Source organism: Desmodus rotundus, chromosome 9 (genome assembly GCF_022682495.2).
Source record: "Desmodus rotundus isolate HL8 chromosome 9, HLdesRot8A.1, whole genome shotgun sequence".
In the NCBI taxonomy this organism is placed as follows: domain Eukaryota; kingdom Metazoa; phylum Chordata; class Mammalia; order Chiroptera; family Phyllostomidae; genus Desmodus; species Desmodus rotundus.
The window spans coordinates 95,611,774-95,618,921 of record NC_071395.1 but is presented as its reverse complement, the minus strand read 5'-3'; positions in this window follow the sequence as shown (position 1 = coordinate 95,618,921).

Genomic DNA, 7,148 nt, shown 5'->3' with positions numbered 1-7,148 from the left:
TGGCCTCAGCTCTGGGGACTGCAGGGGTCTCCTACAATCCCAGAACCCCCAGATGGTGGGTGCAGAGGAGGTTGAGCCTTAGAATCTGGGGTTGAGCAGGGGAGAGCCAGCCCTCCCCTCCCCTCCCCCTCCTCTCCCGCCCACCAATAGGAAGTCAGCTGCTGGTTTCCATGGTGATGGAGCTGGACTGGTGGGCCAGACCGGCAGGCAGGGTCGGGACAGAGGGAATAGCAGGTTCCTCACAGGATCCTGGCCCAATACCCCCCATATGTGGCTTCCTACACCCCTCCATGCCTTCGGGGGGGCAGCGGCAAGAGGACTGCCGCCGGTCCTCCGCACCTCAGCCCCAGCCCAAGACCATAGAGACAGAGACAGGAGGTGGGATGACAGACAGCGAGCCAGCCATGGAGAAGGGCAGGGATAGAGAAAATGGGATTTCAGATGAAACAAAGAGAAACAGAAATTAAGAAAATGAAAACAGGAAGACAGAAGCAAAGAGAAAGAGGTAGAAATAGGCTGAGAGAATTTCTTCAGCTTCCTCCTGGCAGAGTGCATTTTGGGGGCAACCTGGCCACCTCCGGCCAGCGGAGGAGACCGCACAGTCTGTTGGGCTGGCTTTGCCCCTCACTGTCAGAAAGTTCATCTTCTGTCTAACTGTATACCTTCATGCTATAGGAAAATGGCTCTTGGGACAAGAACATGGGAACTCCCCCACCCACAAGTTGGACGGTGCATGAGGACAGGAGCTTAGTTCATCAGAGACGACGGTATGGGGGGCTGCCCCTGTCCCCTCTGAGCCTGGGACTGGTCCATCTGCACACAAGCCAGCCTCAGCCGAAGTCCGGGCCCTCGTGTGGCACCCCTGGGGAACAGCAGCAGCCGGGCTGCTGAAGCTTAGACCCCTGACCACGAGCTCCTGCCACGCCAGAGCTGCTGGAACTGTGGGTGGGGAACAAGGGGAGGTGGTGCCGTCCTCACTCCCTCAACGTAGCACGTAGATTAACATGTGCACCGCTACATGCTGTGTTGCTGATGTTTATGTGGTATAAATGCATGTCCTCAGGTGCATGCATGTGTATCGTAGGCATATATAGAATAGACATGGACTTATCTGTCTGTGTGGGGGGGCATGGTATTATTCTGTATGTGTACACGCGGATGTATGTACATGCATGCCATTCCGTGTCTGTGGGTCTCACTGAGCATGCACGTTTCTGGGTATGCCATTGCATACGCTCATTTGCCACAGTGTCGTATTTTTATGTGTGTGGGGGGCTATGATTGTGTGAGCATGTAAGTTGTAACACGCATGTCATAAATGTGTCTCTGGATACCACTGTGTGGCATTAGGCCGTATGTGTTGGCACTCTCATAGTCGTGTAAATACGTGTAATGGCACACGATGACACGGCTTTATGTCTGTGTACGTAGATGCGTATCGCCATGTACCTGCTTCATACTTAGCACCATCGACGGACACACCCCTGTGTGTGTGTGCGATGGGGCTCAATGTGTTCATGATGTGAGTGTCGCCGTGTGTATTTGTGTGCTCTTGTTTGTGACATGTGTGCTCATGTTTATAACACTATGTGTGTGTGCACCATTGAATATGCATGTGTCCTGACAGTGTCTACACCCCTCTGTGTCATTGTGTGACATGCTGGTCATATCACCTGTGTGTATGTCGCTGAGCACATGTGTTGACAGCATGCGTGTGCGGGACCCCTGTGTGTAAATGCACGTGCGTGCTGGGCTGCGTGCTTTGCGTATTAGTATCTGATGCTTTGTGTGTGTGTTTGTGACCAATTCTTATACTACCCAGGACCCCTGGGGGTTTTAGATTAGAGCTGGAGGTAAGCAGCCTTCAGTTTGGAGGTGTGGAAAGCAAGTGGAGGGGGGGCAGTGCCAGAGCTAGGTTAAAAGCTGGGAGGGCCCTTCTAACCCTGCCCCTCCATGTCCTGCCCCCTTTACTCGGTTTGTTGGGAGGTCTCTCCCCAGGCCCCTCCTTCCTCTGCCAGCTGCAGCCTGGCGGGCCATGAGCCCTTTCCTGGCCTCATGGGCAGGCCAGCCCATGGCGCCCACCCGTCCATGTGGCTGCTGAGCCCCTTCACCTACCCCCTCCCACCCAACCCGCAACAACAGAGTCTCAGACAAAAGAGAAGCAGAGTCCATCGTTTATTAAACCAAGTTTGAGGTCCCAGACACCACCCCTCACTCCCCTCCATCCACCCTCCTTTCCCGCTTCTTCTCCGTCCTGGTGTCTGTCCTCATACGGCTGGCCCAGCACTCGGGGCCCCTCCACACAACATCAGGCCCCGCGGTCTTGCCCTCCCGACCCTGCGGCAGCACGGGAGCCGAAGTGGCATTTCCCCAGTTGGCCAGAACAAGGAGGACAGTGCCATGGGTGGCAGTGGAGCCCTTTCGGGGCTCTGGGGGGTGGGGGGGAGGGTGCGGTGGGGCTCACCTGTGACACACGGTCTTGAGCGTGGGGGACAACGGTGGCAGGCGGCGGCGTGGCGTGGTCTCCGAAGCCCACAGTACACTCATCCATAAAGTAGGAAACACTACACCCTCCAGTGCTGTTAGTAGTGCTTTCTACTTTATGGGTGACTGCACTGTCTGTCTGTCCGTCTGCAGGGACTCTTCAGGCCGCCTGCTCCTCCTCCTGACTCCTATTTGGAGAGTCCCCAACCTTCCCCAGCCCTCCTCATAGCTTCCTAAGACCCCACCACCTAGCCCCATGGCCCCTAGAGGGCCCGCCCTGGGCCTGTGGGCGGTGACTCAGCATGGCGCCAGACCTTGCCTCCTCTACCTCCCTCCCCCACTTCCTCTTTGGTTCCCTTTTCCCTTCCCCCTAGGGCTCCACCCCATCCCCCCACTTTCAGGGGCACTCAGGTAGAGACCACTGCTGCTCTTCGGGTCTCACCCCAGTCCCCGGTTCTAACCCCCATCCCAGCCACACTACCCCGCTCCTCTGAGTCCAGCTGAGGCAGCCACAGCCTCCTCCCCACCAAGGCCTCGGCCCACAGCCTCCTCACAAGCCCAAGGGCCCCACTCCTTCACTGTTCGTAGCTCCCCAGGCAGGAGCCCACGACCGTCGCAACAGAGATGGTGGCCATATTGGGTGGAGGGAGATGCTTAGGGCCTCTCGCTGATACCAAGTCCCACTTTCCAGCCTCTGCCCACCCTCTGCCATCCCCACCCTACTCTCTTGTCTATTTATTTTTTAGTTCTCGTCTGAGTCTATTTTTTATTACTGATTTTTAGAGAGAGAGGAAAAAAGAGAGAAAGAAACATTGATGTGAGAGAGAAACATTGACCTGTTACCTCCCGTATGTGCCCCAACCGGGAATCAAACCCACAACCTAGGTATGTGCCCTGACCGGGAGAGATCGAACCAGCAAATTTCTGGTGCACAGGACGACACTCCAACCAACTGAGCTACCCAGCCAGGGTACTCGTCTCTTGAAGGCTTGGACCCCTCCTTCCTGGTCTGGAGGCCAGAGGCCATTTTACCTTCCTTGTCCAGGGGCAAGTCAAGGCCCAGGATTTTCAGGAGCTGTCCCACCGTGAAGGGGGTAGATCTGGGCGTTCTTGCACCTCTTTGCCTAAAGCTTTGCTAGCAAGCCTTGGCACCCAAGCTCCTGACACCCCTCTTGAAATCATCTCCACCCAGGCCCTGAGACCCACACCCCTCATCGCCCGTTGAGGCCCAGAGTCAAGGAGCCCCAGTTGGGGCTGAAGTGAAGGTCCTGACCTTACCTGATGTTGCAGGGCTGAGAGGGGCAAGCCCTGTGCTCCAGGCTCCCAAGTGGGGTTCCCTCAAGGCGGGCAGGGCTTATAACCCCAAGGCCACGTGGGCCAGATCTCAGGGCGCCCAACGGTTTTGGAGCCCGCCCCCACACTGCATCAGAGATTAGCGTGCCCCTCCCCTCCCAGGGGAGGACAGACTGACAGGAAACCAGAGACAAGGCTGGGTATTGGCAGGAGGGGGGCCAAAGAGACCATCTCACACACCACCATGGGCAGGTGGCTTCCGGGACCCCAGGCCTGCCCTTCCCCCATGGCACAAGCTCCAGAGGATGGTTCAAGAGTCTGGGGCTCCTGTCAGGGCCTTTGGTGAGTGCCCAACACACAAAGTTCTGAATTCCAGCACAAGGAAAGGGCTTTTTCTCTGAGCCCCACCCCCACTGACCCCAACCCAGAGAATTCCCTTCCCTTCAGGACAGCAGTGACAGCCGGACAAAGCTGTGGCTCCTGTCTGCGTGCTGCCCAGAGGCCGCACGGGCAGCAGATGCAGACGGCAGTCGGGCCAGCTCATCACAATGCCATCCAGGCAAGCAGTTGTCCTCAGCGCCCCACAAAGCCCCTGCTCCCCCAGTCCAGCCTGCAGGCGACAAGACCTACACCCTCAACACAGTGTGGGGGTCACACTCGGGTCGGGTGGGCCTGTTGGCCCTAGACTGAGCATTCATGCCTCCCTCAGTGCCTGTAGGGATGCGAGGGCAGGGCGGAGCGGTGGTGAGGACCAGGGTCTCAGGCAGGGCATGGGTGCATTGGGCTTAGAGGAGCGGAGGGAAAAGGCTCTGAAGGGAGGTTCTGGCAGTCACCGGATGTGGGCACGGGGCCCACCCACCTGCACGCCACCCCCGCTTTCCCCATGGGGAAGGCAGGAAGCTGCCCATCCCAGGGTCCCTGGCTGGGGGAGGGGAACAGGGTCGGGGAATGAGTGGGGAGAGGGTTGAGATAGGCTAGGTCTAGGCCACACATTTCCCCCAAGTTTCTCAAGCCTCTCAGTGGGTTTCACTGAGGAATGGATTAGGGGTGGGGGGTTGGGGAGAAGTGGACAGGAAAAACCCAGATTCCTCCCCAGAAGGCCATGGGCTTCTTCTCTGGGTCCCCCATTCAAGGGCAGGCCCACACAGGCTTGAGGGGACTCTCCAAGTCAAGGCCCAGAAGAGGATTGGCATGGGGTGGGGACAGCAGAGAGGCAGTTGGCCTCCCATCCTTTCCTTCAGGAAGGGCGCCCCTCAGCTTGGAAAATTGTTATCCATTCCCAGGACCCTTCATCCGCTAGGACCTGAAAAGAGTGGCGAGGAGAACATGCTGGCCAGAAATGGGACAGTGCCCCTTTAACAGACCACCACTGCTTCAGACCCTGGGTGGAGGGGAAGTGGCTGCCCTAGGCGATAAGAGGATAAGAATATCAAAGTTGTGCAGTAACCTGGGTTCTGGGACCCCCACCCTTCAGGGCCCCTCCTCTTAGAGCATCTTGCCCCCCACCCTCTGTCTACCGTGCCTCCATGGCCACCACCTCAGAGGTGTTCTGTCCCAACCAAGGAGAGTCACAGGCTGGGGGCCGAGGCCTGACTGCAGAGCCCAGGTTTGCCACAGACCCTCAGCCTGTGACCTGCAGGGAATCAGACCTGAGGCTCCTTCTGATAGACACACTCATCCCCCCGGAGTCTCCCACGCAGCCCCCCTCCTGTCCTGAGCAGGGCAGGGCTGGCCCGATGCCCACCATCCTGTGACAACAGAGCCCGCCTTTCCTCTGTGTGTCCTCGAGGCCCCAGGCCAAACACCACCATCGGGTTTTTAATTACTTATTTATTTAAATTTCTTGTGGAAAAGAAGTCCCAGCCTCTCCATCCACGGAGCTTCTGAAGGGGCTGGGGGACAAGAGGGTTGAAAATAAGGGGCACTCAGGGTTCCAGCACCCTGGAATTCTCCCCAAGTCCAATGATGAATCCCAGCTCTTCTGGGCCTCAACCCAGGAGAAACAGGGCAGGGCCACAGAGACTAATCAAGGAGGAGGAAGGGGCACAGTCAGAGATAAGGACACAGGACAGTAAGAGCCACACGGCTGAGTGGAGCAGGAGCCCTGGGCTGCAGCGCTGCTCCAGGCTGGCCATAGGCGTGGCCTGCGGGGCTGACCGACAGGAAGAGCAGCAGGGGCCTGTCTGTGCGCACACACGGCCCAAAGACCCCCAAAGATTCACAGTCTCCTTTCCAGAGAGGTAGAGGAGGCCCAGAGGCACACAGACACCCTGTGGGTGGCACCCCAGCTCAGGCCTGCACACACCTGGCAGAGGCCTGCTGCACACTCCTGGACACACCCGCCTCCTCCCAGAAACACCTAGGAAGGTTCACTTGGGAATCTGAGGCCAGTGTTTGGAAGGGTGCCTGCGGAGGGCCTGGGATGGCTTCAGAACACAGGCACTGTTTCGAGAGAGGTGTGACCTCCCACTCCTGCCTCAAAGCTGCCTGCTGCCTGAGTTCCCCAGGATGAGCGAAACTAAACAAACCCTTGACATGGCCAGCAGCTAAAAGAGGAGGGGCCTGAGAGAGGGTGCCTCTCTTGGTAGAGGAGTGAGTTCAAGCTGACTTTTCAAACTCCACCCCTTGGCGGGAGGTCTGTGCTCAGCTGGGGACTCACTGGGCAGCCTTAGCTCACGTGGACTCTGCTATAAAATATCCTCCACGATCTTTTCCAGTTCTGACATTTTAAGACCAGGGATCGCATTTCTGCTCAGAGGTAGCAAAAGGGGAGAGGGGAGAAGAATCCAAAATAAAGAGTAGGGATGGGGTAGTAACATCAGAAATAAACCGGAAACATTGTGGCCCCAGGTGACAGGTTGAGTTCCTGGCTTGAGACCCTCACAGCCCCTCACTCCCAGCCCAGCCCCACTGGCCTAGGAGACAGCTGTCTTTGGGTGCTGAGCTGAGGCTGTGGGCAGGGAAAGGTGAGCCTGAGGAGAAAAGGACACAGGACTGGTCTTCAGGGATTCCCAGTCTGATAGGCAAGACACAGACAGATGTGCAGGGTGTGCGGGTTTTGTGTATTGGTGTGAATGAGCAATTGTATCTAAAGCAGGCGCAGAGCCTCAGGTCCGACGGGGACACGTGGCTTCTACTTGAGCAAATGCTGAGCCTTACAGTGACGTAGAACAAATGCATACCTCCACATGCACCTGCATCTTACGAAATTATACCAACAGGTGCAAATTAGCCCTGGGTGGGGTTGTGGGTCCCATGGGCTGGCCTGATGGACCCTGCAACGGCGACATAAGAGTCACAGGGGCCCCATCAGAAAAAGCTTCCCGGGGGAAGGGAGCGTGGACAGGAGAGGGTTTGGAAGAGGAGTTAGG